A 16,850-nucleotide genomic window follows, 5' to 3' on the forward strand; every position below is an offset into this window, starting at 1 on the left:
TTGCATGGAAAGCCACAGTTTAGCAAAGCACTTAAACATGTTCTTAACTTTAAAGACATGAGTAGTCCCATTGAAGTCAATGATGCTTAAAGCTAGACGTGTTTAAATGCATTGCTGGACCAGGACCAGAGTAATCCTGTATGTAGGAAGAATTCATACTAAAAAAATCAGCCAAATTTGTTCTATTTGTATCCAGGAATTTTAACTATTCTGTCTGCGTATAGATTCCACGTGTGTCCAATGTGGCTATTAACCCACATAAGAGAATAAGGGCTAAATCCTGCCTCTCTTACTCAGGCAGAACTGAAGGATGGAATAAGGACTGCCAGATTTGGGAACCAAAGACTGAAGCAATTACATATGATTCATTTCTGCCTGTAACAATAGCATGGCTGTGCTTCAAATATTTTTTCCCTCTTATTATTCTGTGCCACCGAAACAGTAAAGGTCATCTAATAACACAGCTGCCACTGACTAAAGAATAGAACACAGGAAGTTTCACATATACTGCTTTTGATATTCAATTAGGCAAAACATAAAAAGGGACCTGGAAAGTATGCTAAAAGCTGATATGAAGATGACAGAGTGAGGAGGGTACATGGGCAAAGAAACATATGGAACATGTACAATTAAGATTTACCATCGGATTAGTACGTAATTACAGCATTATTTAAGTGTAAGAGCAAACTCACTGGTATTTGATGCCACTTAAGTTTTAATCAGCTCATCAGAGGAAGTAGCTAATTGAATGTGATTCATCCAAGAGAAACAGTTCAGTACTGCTAAGTAACATAAAGCCAAATCAGCACTGTTCATCTAACGGCCTACAGACCTCGTAGTCTTTGTAGCTTTCCTTTAATTTCATCATGCTGGTGAAAAATATCCAATTTCCTTATCTGACCCACTGAGAAGGGTACAGGAAGCAGAATATTAGGGAACAAAGGAACGCTCAGAGTGCAAACAAGATTTCAACGATAGGGAACTTCTTGGCTATTTGACATGTGCCGTTTCCTTTTCGGATGTTTTAGTAATAATTTCCAAAGCACTGATTTTAAAATGTTAATAAATAGCAGCAGCCAGCTAAGTGTATGGCCCAATGACTGTTCAACTGAGAACGGATCATTTGCCTCCTCCATGTCAATACACGACATTCTAAAATTAAATGCTACCGTACCGCAACCAATACATCACTCATATGAAGGCCAGCCATGTTTCCTTATGTTTGGTGTGGACTACCTTATGACAGCTAACAATCCACACATAACAGCTATTTGAGTAGGAAGCCTGGAAAAACCCATGGCATTCATATGTAGCTGGGTTGCTCTAGTTATCCTGCACTAAGCAGTGCTGTTAAACGGGGCATGATTATGATCTCGTGGTAAAATAACTTCAGAGGCAGCATTGGCATACACCAGTGTAAATCAGTGTGGCAGTGGGGGGAGATGGATCAGCGTTCATGTTGCACTGCCCGTCAGTACTCAGCCCGGGCCAGGGAAGCTAATGATCCAACTAGAAGACCAAATTCGGTGATGAATCCGGGTCACATGCCACCTGCATCTGCTAAGAAGTAGTGCAGAAGCAGGCCAACTATACCTATATGTAATCCCCTTTTCTTTTCTAGTTTTGGGCCAAAAACCTTATAGCTGTAATTATAGCAGCTGTTTCTACTTGCTGTGAGTGGATATGGAAACATTCCCAGCCTAGGGGGCAGTATACAGGCTTGACTGACTGCAAACAAATAGTTGCTATTTGAGCATCCTAGAGCAGTGGTTTTCAAACTTTTTTACTGGTGACACTTTTCACATAGCAAGCCTCTGAGTGCGACCCCCCTTATACATTTTTTATATATTTAACACCATTATAAATGCTGGAGGCAAAGCGGGGTTTAGGGTGAAGGCTGACAGCTCACGACCCCCCATGTAATAGCCTCGTGACCCCTTGAGAGGTCCCGACTCCCAGTTTGAGAACCAATGTTCTAGAGGGAGTGCAGGAAGTTATTAACCATGCTCTCCAGCGGTTCTGAAGCCAGTGTGGAAGTTTGCATTAAGGACAGACATTCCTGCATGTACACACATACCCCTTAGCTAGGAGTTGGAAGCTCTTGACTAATCAACAGTGAATTCTCTTGCCAGGAGTACAAAACTGGCAGCCAAGTTGAGCACTGGTTGGAGCAAGGGTGGGTAAACTACGGCCCATGGGCCAGATCCGGCCCACCAGCCGTTTTAATCCGGCCCTCGAGCTCTCGCTGCGGAGTGGGTCTGGGGCTTGCCCTGCTCCAGTGCTCCAGCTGGGGAGCAGGGTCGGGGGCCATTTCACATGGCTCCCGGAAGCAATGGCATGGCCCCCCTCTGGCTCCTACATGTAGAGGCAGTCAGGGTGCTTTGCTTTGCACGCTGTCCCCACCCCAAGTGCCGCCCTTCCATCTCTCATTGTCCGGAAACCACGGCCAATGGGAGCTGCAGGGGTGATGCCTGTGGACTGAGCAGCATGTAGACCCGCCTGGCCGCACCTCCGCGTAGGGGCCGAGAAGGGACATGCCGCTGCTTCTGGGAGCCGCTTGAGGTAAGCACCGCTCGCACCCTTAATCCCTGAGCCTCCCCTGCGCCCCAACCCCATGCCCCAGCCCTCCTACCCTCCAAACCCCTCAGTCCCAGCCTGGAGCACCCTCCTGCACCCCAAACTCATCATCCCCAGCCCAACCCCAGAGCCCGTACCCCCAGTTGGAGCCCTCAGCCCCCTCCCGCAACCTGAACTCCTCATTTCCGGCCCCAACCCGGAGCCCAGGCCCTCAACCAGAGTCCTTACCACCTCCCGCACCCCAACCCTAATTTTGTGAGCATTCATGGCCCACCATACAATTTCTATTCCCAGATGTGGCCCTTGGGCCAAAAAGTTTGCCCACCCCTGAGTTGGATCCAGCCAAGCCCAGCCCTGCAGGGAGAAGACAGCACTGCCAGGTGTAACGCAGATTGAATGTGGGGTTGGTTCACAATATGGTTTCCTGTAATTTTACAGGTTAGCTGGACCTTATTGGTCTGCAGCATTTCTATGGTAAAGTTCTGCAAGGTCCTTAGATCCAAAAAGGAAAAGAAGCGACTGGGGGATGGATCACTTGATGATTCCCTGTTCTGTTCATTCCCTCTGGGGCACCTGGCACTGGCCACTGTCGGACGACAGGATACTGGGCTAGATGGACCCTTAGTCTGACCCAGTAGGGCCATTCTTATGTTCTTAAGTAATTGTTTTTAATATAGCAATGGGTTACAGTTAAGGGGATAGGGAAGTTTGGTACTTCCTGCCTTACTCTTGTTATTCGAGGATGCGAGCTTAGAATTAAGTAAGTAGGGCAGTTGTATTTGTGTGACTATAGAGAGGGTGGGGGAGGGTTGGCAGAGTTCATTTTTATAATTTGGATGGAAAATAACAATACTTATGTTAAAGCTTTTTTATTTGTATCAATTTAAATGTTCACAGTTGCACAAAATGATGAGTTGTAAGTATTTGTTTTATTTTTATCTATTTTAAACGTTCACAGTTGCGGGAGCTTATGGGGCAAGGGGTCAGACAATTCTTTAAAGATAGAGGTGGTTGAGATTCACAAAGTTAGAGCTTTGTATCAGTTCAAACACAAATTGTCAAAATACACACCGTAAATAGCCTTAAAATCAATCTCTCATACTTTCTGAAGCAGCATTTTTATTGCTTTACCTATCTGTCAATTTCGATTCTCAGTGGAAACATTTTGTCATCGGGGTGTGTGTGTGTGTTTGGTGAAATCGTTGTTTATTGACATTTACGGATATACATCTAATCCTTCCATGTCTCTCTCGATAGGCGCCCCAGAAAAGCACCAGTCAGTCATATTTATACACTGGGTATTCCAATCTCGTAACTGAGGGCTTGTCTTCACGGACAGTGCTGCAGCTGCACAACTATAATGCTTTAGTGAAGATGTTACTACGCCAACAGGAGAGTGTCTCCCGTCGGCATAGCTAATCCACCTACGCAAGAGGGGTTAGCGATGTTGATGGGAGAAGTCCTCCCATCCACATAGTGCTGCCTGCATCGGGGGTTAGGTCAGTGAAACTACCCTAGAGCAACGTAATTATACTGATACACGTTTATAGTGTAGACCTGGCCTAACAAACTAAACACACTCAGGGGGAGGGATAGCTCAGTGGTTTGAGCATTGGCCTGCTAAACCCAGGGTTGTGTGTTCAATCCTTGAAGGGGCCATTTGGGGCAAAAATTTGTCTGGAGATTGGTCCTGCTTTGAGCAGGGGGTTGGACTAGATGACCTCCTGAGGTCCCTTCCAACCCTGAGATTCTATGACAGCAACTGATTTAAAACCATTCATGTACTTTGACAATAATGAGCTGTTATCTTAACCAGCCAGAAATGGGTCACTTTAATTTGTAAAAAAAAAGAAACGAAACACTAACCGCAATATACTGCTCTCAAGCCATGCATAAAACTCCCAACAGCAATTGTGCATATGGTCTAAAGCTGTTGATATCTAACTTGTCACCATTAAGATGGCCACCAAAGGATAGAAATGATCCATACCGCTTGAATAGATCTACATTCTGCAGTCTAATTAAGCAGAAGTGAAAAACTCAGAATACCATAAATTAACAGTGTGGGTCCAATAAAGGATATTACCTTACCCATCTTGTCTCTCTAATACCCTGGAGCCAACACTGCAAAATTTAACTTAACAATGGCAAGCTTAGTCTGATAACATGGAAAGCAATGAAAACCGCTTATATTTTGAGCTATAATAAGAGTGTGATGTTTTGCATTCGTCTACCACGTTGATATATCAACTGATAACAGGAAGCAAAATATTTGTTTGGCAATCTCTCAGTTCCTCGCAAATGACTGGAAAGCACCTACCTACACATGACAGTAATTAGATGGGTTTAAGGAACAAGACATTGGCTTATTCACAATAAAATCCAAGTCCCAATGATGAGATGTTTTTTCAAGTGCCTGGCGTTTAAAGCCAAGCCACCACTAGATTAATAATTCAAGGATGAACGAAGCTATCCTTTGTACAGCTCCAACAGTTGATATTCATTTAAACGTGGTCAAAGAACTAGTCTAACAATTTCCTAACATTGGATTTTAAGCCATGTCTGTTTTTAATGATTGCTTCACTTTAGCAACCACCCGGTACAGTACTTGATGGAGCTAAACTCTAACAATTAATTTTCACTTGCAACGGGAAGGAAGAAACGAAGCCAACGGAAGGATATAAAGACCCAATCCTGTACATTTTATTCACACAAGCAAACAACATAGGCCTTGTACACTGTGCAGTCATTTCCAGTGGTGCAAATTGGAGGTAAAATGCTACCATCCTGGTCTGATGGCATTCAGTTTGGCCAAAGGATGATTCAAAGACCATTGAAATTAAGTCAATGGGACTCTTTCCATTGAACGTAATGGACTTTGGACCAGACCCAAAGGCAATGGAGAATCAGGCCCTATAGGGGTACTCCGACTGATTGCATTAGTAAGGGTGACAGGAGTAGACACCCAGATTGCTTTTGAAGTAGTAACTATTGTTATGCTAAAATTAAAAGAGTGATCACTTGTTCCTAATAGCTCTAATCCTTTCCACTTCCACATTAACTTGCCCTTGGGACTAGAAAGCATTTTGCACAATTAAATAAGGCATGTGACAATGAAAGCAATTCCAGTTCAAGTTCATGAAAGCTGGGGCGGGGGGAGGGAAGTAGCTTCTTAGCTAACAGTATTAAAATTCCCTTCCAGGTTTAAAAAAAAAAAAAAAAAAAGTGCTTTTAAACTAACTTATTATCAAATGCAATTTGAATACATAAACCAGGTGTTTTAGTACTTAAGACTCACTATTTGGTAGTTAGTCTATAAAGTCTCTATAACTGCTCTGACCCAGCGAAGCAGATGCTAAAGCTATAGTTAGGAAGTTAATTATTGCACGCTTTCATAAAGCTGAGCAAAATTTAACTGAGTTCCCTCAAGGCGGTTAAACACCTTGTGACCTGACTCCCTAGAACTGAAGTTGTTAGGGAGAGCTATAGGCAATTCACCCTTGCAGAATGGCTTTGTATATGTGCTTGGTTTCAATATATAGGCCTGATCCTGCTACCCACACTCACATGAACTCCCAGTGAAATCGCTGGAAACACACCTAGGAGTACTGGCTATAGAATCCAACCCTGTTGTTCTAACTCTCAATAGGAATTTTAACTCCGATTGCTACCAGTGACAATTATGCAAGGAAAGGAGAATAGACCCTTACAATGAACTTCAAAACAACACAGCAGTGTTTTAAACAGCCCTTATAGCCTTTTTTATTTACCTCCCTTTAAAAACATCTAATTGTTTCAAAGAGTCTTTTCACTGAAGTTCATGAAAGGTGCTAACGAGAACACAAGGGAAACAAAAAACTCCTTTCTCCGCCCAACACACAGGTACAATGTGGGGAGCAGTAACACAAGCTTTGCAATATTTTACTAATGTGCCTCAACCCTGACCTCATGGGGCCATCGCTAGGAGTGAGAGGAACAGTTCAGATTCCATGCCAGCTGAGGCCGCTAACAGGGGGTGAAGTTTTGATTGCGGTTTCTGTGATGTGGAGACCAGAATCAGAGGGAGACCCGGCATTTCATTTCACAAAAATAAGCATCGGCCACTACCATCTTAGGAGGGCTCTAAACCAGTCACCTATAGATGGAAGAGGCTATGCTCCATTACCCCTGATCCACCCCAGATTTCAAGAAACGTGCACACAATTTTGACTGTAATTTATGAAGATTTCCTTTTGGATGCCCCACAGTCCACTGAGAAATCACATGCATGGTGACAGGATAGTAGCTGTATTTACAGTCGCAGTCTAGAAAAATACGGTGTTTACTGTATTTGGATTAAGCAAAATAAACAAAAAAATCCTACCTTATTCAAATGATGGGCATTCATTGAACTGTCCCAGAAGACAAACTCAGATCTTTCCCTTTTAATGACATCAAGGCAAATTCTCTTTCTGTTACACCACCGTGTAAATCTGGAGTTACTCTACTATAGTCAATGGATTTATTCCAGATTTACGCCAGTGTAACCCAGAGCAGAATTTAGTTTTGGTGATGGAAGTCTGTTATGCTGCTAGGATGACAGCTGGAGATGGAGGAGTGAAAAGAGAGGGGAGGGGAGTGGCTTGCTTGGTAGCATATTCTGACAATCGGACAATTCTGACAAAGGCAGAATTAATGATAACTCCACAGGACGTTAACTCCACTTCCATGACTATGGACCCAGAGAATTGTCAGTTGCTACAGTAGGATATAGAAAACAGCATTTATGGACTGGGGGGTGGGCGTGAAGAACAAAAACGAAATGGGAAATGAATAATCAAACCCAAACAAGAATCCAATGAAAAACAACATATTCTACGTTCACACATATGAGACAAAAATGATAACCGTCTGATTACTACTTGCACTGCAAACCAAAGAAAGTTCAAATACAAATCAATCGGGGGTAGGGATAGTTCAGTGGTTTGAGCATTGGCCTGCTAAACCCAGGGTTGTGAGTTCAATCCTTGAGGATACCATTTGGGGATTTAGTTGGGGATTGGCCCTGCTTTGAGCAGGGCGTTGGACTAGATGACCTCCTGAGGTCCCTTCCAACCCTATGATTCTATGCTTACCAGTGTATAGAGCTAAATTAGCTCTAGAGTCCTTAACGGCAAAAGAATTCACTAAAAATGTATAGATATAACAGTGTATGTGCAGACAAAACTGTAATACAGCAAAACCATATCATACAGCACACTGTTCACAGGCATGTTAAAGCCAGGCAGAGGATGGAAATCCCTATTCACAAAGGATTTGGAGATTTCGGCATTTGTTTTTATTCTGATTAGGAACTAAACCAGAAAGTTTCTAAATTCTCCACAAAGGCAAATTCTGAAAAAAAAACTTTGTTTCGATTTAACTTTTTTTCTACCACGCACAAGAATTTTGAAACAAAGTCGTTTCACACTGAAATATCAAACTGTGCCATAGATTGAGATGTCTGAGTACAGGTCTAAGATCTCATGGCCCAAATTCATCTCCTTGTTAATGGTCATGGCCTATTTTGCCCCACTTGGACCTTTTCAGTCTCTGCACCTATGTATTCTGATCATCAGAAACATCCAACCCAGAAGCATCTGCTCATAGGGACAGTTGCCCTGCTGGCCCTGAATCCTGGGTTTTCTTCTTGAAACGTATCCAGCATGTGAACAGCTCAAAGCACAACAACATTTAATACCGCTCCTGCAAACATTACACCTTCCGGTCTACGACGCTTGATTCCCGTGCTATGAATTCTTACGCACTCAAGCAGATTGCTGCAGGCAGTGGGCTAACTGCCAGCTAAACCAAGGGAAGGTATGGGGGAAGGGGGGGGGCATATAGACCTTCACAATTACCACAAATCCCCCCACCCCTTCTACAAAGCCCCAGACAGGGCAAATTTGCTGACATCCCTCTCCCCAATCCTTCCCCTTTCCAAATGTCTTGTATCTTCTCTCAAGCCCCTCCCCAAGGCTCCCCCAAGCCCATGTCCCTCCCAAAGACCCCATGTGCCTGTATCCCAGTCAGCCCCCCTCCTCTCCTCACCAGACCCCCAGGGCTGAGTCACCTCCTCCACTTCTCCTCTCGCCTACTGGAACCTCCTTCATGGGAGGGGGAGCTGGACTGGACAGGAGGCCCTGGCCCTAGGCCGGCTCGGCACTCAGAGCCAGTGGGAGGGCAAAGGAGGGAAACTTAACCCAGCCGGCTACTGAGAGCAGCCTTGTGGCCGCCCAGCTGGGGGACAGAGAAGTGCCCAGTGGGCCCAGCTGCCTCCTCCCAGCCCAACCCGGCCCACCAGCAGAGAAGCAATTGCTAAGCTGCACTAAGATGCAGCCTCGGGCTGTTCCCTCAGCTGCCTCCCTCCCCTCCAGAAATTGTCTCCACCTGCCCAGTAAAATTAAGCCGTGCCAGGGTCCTTCTACTATTCCACTACCCCGCTTCGTCCCCCCTCTCTTAGGCCTGCTATTAACCAATTGGTTCCTTTGGACTTCCACTGGGAGCGGGAGGAAGGGCTCATCCTAGCCGAATTTTTCATCTTCGGGATGCCTCTGTCCTGACACAGGCACCTTTTCCCGCCCTTCCTGGTGGGCTGAAGTTCTGCTGTGCTGCCTGTCAGGGTCTTGCTCTGCTGAGCTGTCATTCCAATCTCGAGCCACAAGGAGGCAGCGGTGGGTGGGCTGAGCCGAGAAGAAGCCATGTGTGGGGCACAGAGGACTGCCTGCAGTAGTAGCGTGGCTCCAGCAAACTACGCTCCCAGGGGCCCAGCTTCTGTCTGAGTGTGGGGCAGCAGGAGGTTGAAATCAGCAGGGGAATGGAGAGCGTCTGGGATCATAGGGGCACTCCTGCCAAAAATCACGAGTCAGGCCCCACACAATCATGGGGTTGGCTTAAAAATAATAAAGGTCGGACTCTTTTTACAGACCTCCCAACAGTCCCGGGTTTCTCGGGACTGTCCCTCTTTGACCCCCATGTGTCCCTTGTCACAGTTAAAGCTGGGACCATTTCCCGCATTCAGGCCACTTGGACGGGGGGATTGTGCAAAAGGGGCAGGTTGTCCCAGAGCCCCATTTGAGAGGGCCCCCAAACCCAGTGGTATTGCAACCTGGCGCATGGGGTCACTGCGCCACTCAGGTTTGGTTCAGCTGCCCCTCTTTTTCTGTCTATGGAGGGGCAGCTGGTCCAAATTTGAATGACACTGCGCCCTGCTTTAGCCACTAGAACCATTGGGAGGTATGTTTTTATTTGCCTTCTGGTTTCACATCAGGCTTTTCTTCACAGCCACAAGAGCCAGAAGCTTACTTCTGTAAGAAAGGAAAGCGGAGATTGCCACCTAGTCACATGAGTCCAGGAGCTGGGGCTTTAAAACACACAGCCAATATTGTGAGACTCACAACAATACTGCAAGCTAGAAACACAGAAGCAGAGATGGGAATGATTCCTCAGGGATGAGTGCCTGGGGTGGGAGGCAGGGTAAGGGTGTGTCAGGTTGGGAGGTATCCTGTGGGATGTAGGAAGAGACATAATCTTGAGATATGGAGGCAGAGGTAGGGGATTCTGGGAAAGGGGAGATTGGACTCTAACAAGTCACATATAATCTCATTATCCTGAATCAGGTGTTCATTTAAAGATATTTCAATGGCATGCAAGACTCATTTTCTCTCTCACACACACGCCTTTTCAATGTATCTGGTGGCTAGCCACAGCCTGAGGCACATCCTAAAGTTGAACACACCCCATCATAAAAATCTTACAATCAAATATTGTGACCCCCGTTTCCCATCGCACAAACACCAGTTTACAGTCTCTTCTGCACAAAGGAAATGGAAGACCCTCTACCCTCTCCTATGACAAGGCCCCCACCAAGTCATTCCTGAGTCTGAGCCCCTCACCTATGGGACCCCAGCCTCCCTATATGCTTGTGAGGAAATATGGGATTTGCAGTAGGCCCATAAGCTTTAGAAATCCAGGCTCTGGCAGACTCAGGAGGGGCAGTCCCAGGCCAATGGGAATGCCCTGGCTGTACCTACTCCTGTCCATAGCAAGGGAGCGCCACCAGTAATCTCAGGGAGAGAGATGACAACAGAATGGATGATGGGAATGGAGGGTGCTCAGCGCCACCTAGGATCAGGCCCAAAATTAACAAAGGCTTAATTAGAACAACGATCTGGTAGCTTAGGCCATAGTTCAAATGGCCCCAGGCTACGGTGACTCTCCAGTGTTGTGTTCAGCAGGAAAGGCCGTTAAAAGTTACTTTGAAAGCGTAATGTATTACAAGTTACTCACTAATGTATCTGAGAATCGGTGACACATTACTGATTAGTTCGGTGTCAGGCGTGTCAGTTGCACGGCGAGACATATTTTGTACCATGACTTGTGGCATCATCAGAAAAGGACCAAATGGAATCCACATAAGATTAGGTCTACACAGGAATAGGTTACTTCTATGGAACAGGGTCTAGAACCACTTATGGTGTAAACGGATTGAACCCAATAGAGCTACACGGATTTACACCACTGGAGGAGCTGACCTATTTACTTTGGCCACCTTATCAATGCGATAACCGCACATTCAACAGCCTACACCTTTGGGAACTGCAAGCATTCATCTGGCCAGAAGTCTGGGAAACGTCAATGTCCTACAAGATAATAATGACACTCGGCGTGACTGCAGCAAAAGCTGCCTCTTTATTGAAGAGAGGAGCAAATAATTCACAGCTACTTTGCATTTCACCTTTCTCCCCACTGGCAAAAAACCATCCACGAGCGGACTGAGCAGTTCTCAAATGCTAGAGCTAGCGAATGTCTTCGGAACGTTTCTATGTTTATTTTTTGGTGCTCTAGGAGCTAGCTATCCAAGGAGTGGGGACGTTTCTGTTTGCTGAATCACTGAAGCTAAACAATCAAGCAGGAATTTAGAATGGTAAGTCGAAATACGCAGGTCAGAATTTGGGACTTCACATTTGTAACACTTTTGCATTCGCTTTCAGGAGGTGCTAGAACATTCTACGCTCGAGAGCGGCTCCTAACGAGCGTTGGTGCAAGTAAAGCTCGGGGCTGGTAGGGTTGTGGAAACCGAACAGAAAAGATTGCAACATAACCGCATTTCCTCTCCTCCTCCTCCTCCTCTCAGTCCATGTCTGCAGGGGACTCTGCTGTAGCAAGTTCTGCCTGTTCTCCGATAGCTCAGGGCTCCTCTGTCCTGCACTAACCTGAGACCAGCTCTCATTTCTTACCACCATAATATGAAATAGCAGGACGGCCTTTTCCTGGCTCTCTTTCAAGATGGGGAGGACTCTCATCATCTTCTTATCAGCGTCGCACCAATGAGGTGAGTGCTGCTGTTTCATCAGAGAGTTTCGCCCCAGTGGATGCTTCTGCTTTAACAAATGCCATTACAGGGCTAGGCCCAATGTGACTTGCGACTGCCATCCAAAACCCACTGCTATCTCCGAATCCTGAGGCAAACGAGTGGAAGGGGCCTGCTATTCTAGCAATGAAAGTGGGGACAGCAGCCAGTGCTCACATTTGATCCTTGTTCCTACATATGAGAAAAAACTTCTTGTCTATTTCAGCCACAGCCTGAGTCTGTTATGCCAAACGGAAGGAAAAATGAGGTGTAGCGGGGGGAGCCTGTGCTAAACGGTTTTTGGTTTTTTTGTGAAGCTGGAAAGAAAACAGAAAAAGCATAATGAAAAGTCAGGTGGTAAGAGGGCAGATATCAGAACACAATTGGATCGCAAAGGAGGGAAGAACAGAAACAGCTAGTTCAAAATATAACTCTTGCAAGGGGTTTGTAGTAAAAGATATAGAAATGGGCAAATTGGGAGTAAATAATAAGCAAGAACAATACTGAGAAAAACAAAACACAACAGACAGGTAGAATTATACCAGAAAGCTCCAGACAAGCCGTAAAAGAGCTGGAGCATGAATTGATAGTAGTAGCAAAAGATCAGAAATAAATTAACCAAAAACACACCCCAGGAGAGATATAAGAGACAGAAGAAAAGAAAGGTAAGCAGCAAAAACCAGACAAAGATGAAAAGAAAACACATGAGAGAAATAAAGAACCCTACAGCACAGAAGGGGTTGGCTTCCTATCCCTCACTTTCTGAAAACAACAAATCAAATTAACAACTGCAATAGAGGCGGCAGGCTGGAAGGGGAAAGCCACAGATATAAGCACAACTAAGGAGTTTGTGTGACGTGTACACACATACAGGTGTGTTTGAAAAAAAAATGAGTATGTTAGAAGTCATGTTCATCCAACCCCCTCTGGAAATTGTATGGAACAGAATGAGAGAGGAACCGAAGTGGTTTATTTAGATATAGCGAAGGTTTCCTGTCGGTGAAGTAATAACCGTAGCTGGACTAAATCAAGACCGGATGTCTTTCTAAACGATATGCTCTAGTTCAACCACTAGTTGTGGACTTGATGCAGAAATTATGGGTAAGGTTTCCTGGCCTGTCTCGTGGACTAGATAATCCTAGTGCTCCCCTGTGACCATGAAATCTATGAATCTACACAACTCCTTCACCTTAGGACCTGCGAGTGTACACAGGTGAGCGCACAGTTATCATCCAGTCCATTGGACGATCTCTCAAGTGATTCTAATACAGATTCTCCTTCCTTTCGACAGCAGCGGCAGACCCTCCCTCCACTGAGCTCAGAAAGCTCAGCTCTCGGCCTTCACTGAGCAGTCTCCCTTCTGGATTAAAATTACATTTTTTAAAGCTCTCAATCTCCACCTCATTAATTGGGACTGCTTAAAAATCCAGTGGCAGTTGTAATACCTAGGGGGAAGTTTTATGGGGATGCTCTGCTGGTGTGAAGCAAGGAGAGAGAGCAGGGCTGCCGTGGGCAGCTTGTCTAAGTAGTACCCCCTAGTGGTATTTCACATCCACCCTGGCCAGTCTTCATTTTTTAAATGCTGTTCAAGCAAGTCTAGTTAGTTAGTTACTGTACCAGAGCCTGCGTGGGTATAAATCAGGGGAAGAATCACCTCAGCAGGTCACCCCATGTTCAAGAAAGATGAATTTAAACTAGAACAGGTGCAGCGAAGAGCCTGTAGAATGATCAGGGGAATGGAGGGCCTCATCTTAGGAGAGGAAAGTGGAAGAACTTGGCTTGTTTAGCAAAAAGAAATCAGAGAGATAGGATTGCTCTCTATAAATACATGGGGAGGGATGGGGAGAGGGTAAATACCAGGGAGGATGAAGGGCTACTTAAGCTAAAGGACAGCTTGGCACAAGAAAAAATGGATATAAATGGGCCATGAACAAATTCAGGCTGGAAATCAGAAGAAGGTTTCTAACCATCAGAGGAGCGAGGTTCTGGACCAGCCTCCCAATAGGAGTTGTGGGGGCAACCAACTTAATTAGATTTAAGAGAGAGCTGGACAAAATTTAGGAGTGCAACTGTATGAAAGGGTTGCTTGTGATGGTAGGAGGCAGCCCCGGGGCTCACTTGCAGTTTATGTCTTATGCTCCTAAAGCTCATGCTTCAGGGTTTCAGCCAGCCACCTGCAGGGGTCAGGAAGGGATGTTTTCCCCAGCGTACGCTTGGAAGATTTTTATCTCTTTCCTCTGAAGCATCAGGAATGGCCACAGCTGGAGATGACATATTGGGTGGGACGGGCTCTGAGCTGGCACCGAGCGTTCTCTCTCTCAGGGGCTTGGCTGGTTAGCCCTTGCTCATATGCTCAGGGCCTAATTGATCAACAAATGTGGGTCAAGGAGGCATTTGCCCCCAGGTAGGCTTGGCAGTGACTTTGGGGTTTTTTCACCTTCCCCTGCAGCATGTTGGTGCGGTCACTTGCCAGATCTCATTTAATCATTTCCCTGATATTGTGGGTGCGCTGGACACTGGTGCCTCCTATTCTCTGGCACAGAAAAGTCTAGTCTCCTGAGGGCTGTGATACTTTGCTCTCATTCTGGCTTTGGGGTTTAGCATGCATGGGCTGGGAGCTGTTGGTGGCCTGTGACACCCAGGAGGGTCAGACTAGATCAGCTTAAACTCTGGGACTCTATTGTGATGGCCAAAGGAAGGGAAGGGTTAGTGAGGGTACAAAGGCCGCCTCTTAACTCCCAAACTACTCTGGCGGGAAGCAAGACACAGAGAGAAGGATATGGGACAGGCCAACAGTGAAAGAACAAGGAGAAGCCGCTATTAACAGCCTCATAACCCAGGACCTCAGCATAACTACAATAGCCTGCTATACTGAACAACAGCAAAGCCTTGGCGATAGTTTATTATAACACACATCATTAGTCCATTAACCTGTATGGCAGAAGAGCTAGGTCATGTGGTCAGGAGAGCCCATACTGCATTTATCTAAGGGCTGGTCTACACTGGGGGGGGGAGGGGGGATTGATCCAAGATACGCAACTGAAGTTGAAATATCTTGGATCGAATTACCTGGGGTCCAGACGGCGCGGGATCGACGGCCGCGGCTCCCCCGTCGACTGCGCTATCGCCACTCGCTCTGGTGGAGTTCCGGAGTCGACGGTGAGCGCGTTCGGGGATCGATATATCGCGTCTTAACGAGACGCAATATATTGATCTCCGATAGATCGATTGCTACCCGTCGATACGGCGGGTAGTGAAGACATACCCTAAAAAGCAGCTATAAGAAACGGCTAATTAAAATTTAGCAGAACCAAAAAGACACATATGCCTGCATTCCCTAGCTGACCTGATCAACTGAAAACGAATAATAGTAATGATAAATGCTTCCTGGAGATCACTGGAAAGGAAAGACCCTACTTTATCCATCAATCATAGCTCAGGGGAAAAGCTTTTCTTAGACACTGTAGGATGTCTACAACTACTTCATTATGGTAAGAACATACTTGGAAAACATTATGTTGTGTAGAAATCGTTTCTGTGCACAGCAGCCTCTGAGAGAGAGAGATTTAATAAAGCCACAGTCTTGCAAAGGGGTCTGCCCATGTAAAGCTCATTGCAGGTTTGGGGTTTAAGTCTTTTCTGGGGTTGAATTTCCGCTTTTGGCGGATTTCCGTTTTCCCCATTAACTTGCAGTACAAATGGACTTTTCACATGTTGGCTGCAGCAACAGTATAAGTTTAATCTCATCTACAGATCCCAGGTACAATGCAACTGAGCTCATAAATTCTAATGAGATCATTTCCTTTTCCCCTGGCTTATGTGAACACGGCAGTTTGCCCAAAGGTGACTCCAAACTGACTCCTAAAGATAAACTTGAGAAAATGTTGCTGGGCTTCACTTTTTCCCTGAAGTCATCTGAGCTTCTCTCTTGCCTCTAGGGCCTGGTGAAGGCGGAAGAATATTGGTGAGCCAGTGGAGGGAAGTGCATATGGCCACTGACCATGCTGTGCTTATTCTGCTATTTCAATGTCCACAGTTAACAACACAGCACCTGTCACCAGCACAAGATTCCCTTAAAATTGTTGAACCAGAAATGGGGGAAGGGCAGAACCATGCTGCCTATTTTGGGTCCTTTGAATCTTATTATTTGGACAGAGCTTTAACTTATTGGGGCTTCTCTTTTTCCACACTGTGTGGAGCAATAAAGAACAAGCAGCAAAGGAAAAGGGGAAGCACAGCAGATTAGCAGAGGACAGAAAAAGACCTGGGTAATTAAGCAGAATAATACAGCGGGTTGATTTCTTGCAAAAGCTAGTGGAGCACGAACACCTGACCTGAAACTATTAGACGCGGCACAAGGTTGAATGATATGCGATCACTCCACAAAGGGAAAGGGCCTTGTATTCAGGGCCTTTCCATCTACCTTTGATTCAAGGGGTTCCAAGATCTGCTGGTCCATTCTTCCAGGGGTTACTGGTGAATTGTGCCAGATTCCGTGTTTCTTTCCAACTGTTCTGAGTCTCCTGCATCTGATCTCAAAGAAGGGAGCAGAAACAGCTGGAAGAGAGAAACCAGAGTGGCATAGTCCAGCAGCAACCCTTGGAAGAACAAACAATAAAAGCCTTGTGAGATGTACCATTATTCCCCCAAATGTGTGTACACGTGTGTGTACCACCATGCTTCCATTACCATGAAATCTACCTTGGTCTTTGATCAGTGCCTTGGGACATCTCCTTGAATCACTCTGTCACCATACCAGCTCTAACTATGTAGACTTACATTTGAATGGCAAAACCACTGCCTATATCCTCCCTCCCACAATGAGCCACAAGTGTAAGATACAATGTAAATTCTGTATAGCACTAATACAATACAACTGCATCACATAATAGTCCAAAGGAGA

The 16,850-nt window shown here is 45.6% G+C and overlaps 1 protein-coding gene across 2 annotated transcripts in view; it reads right to left on the reverse strand.

Moving 5' to 3' along the window:
• Positions 1–16,850, reverse strand: part of ADAMTS9 (ADAM metallopeptidase with thrombospondin type 1 motif 9) — a 133,525-nt gene that overhangs the window by 111,928 nt on the left and 4,747 nt on the right. The window lies entirely within an intron of this gene.

The sequence above is a fragment of the Terrapene carolina genome, unplaced genomic scaffold, assembly GCF_002925995.2.
Source record: "Terrapene carolina triunguis isolate 2854851 unplaced genomic scaffold, T_m_triunguis-2.0 Scaffold89, whole genome shotgun sequence".
NCBI lineage: Eukaryota > Metazoa > Chordata > Testudines > Emydidae > Terrapene > Terrapene triunguis.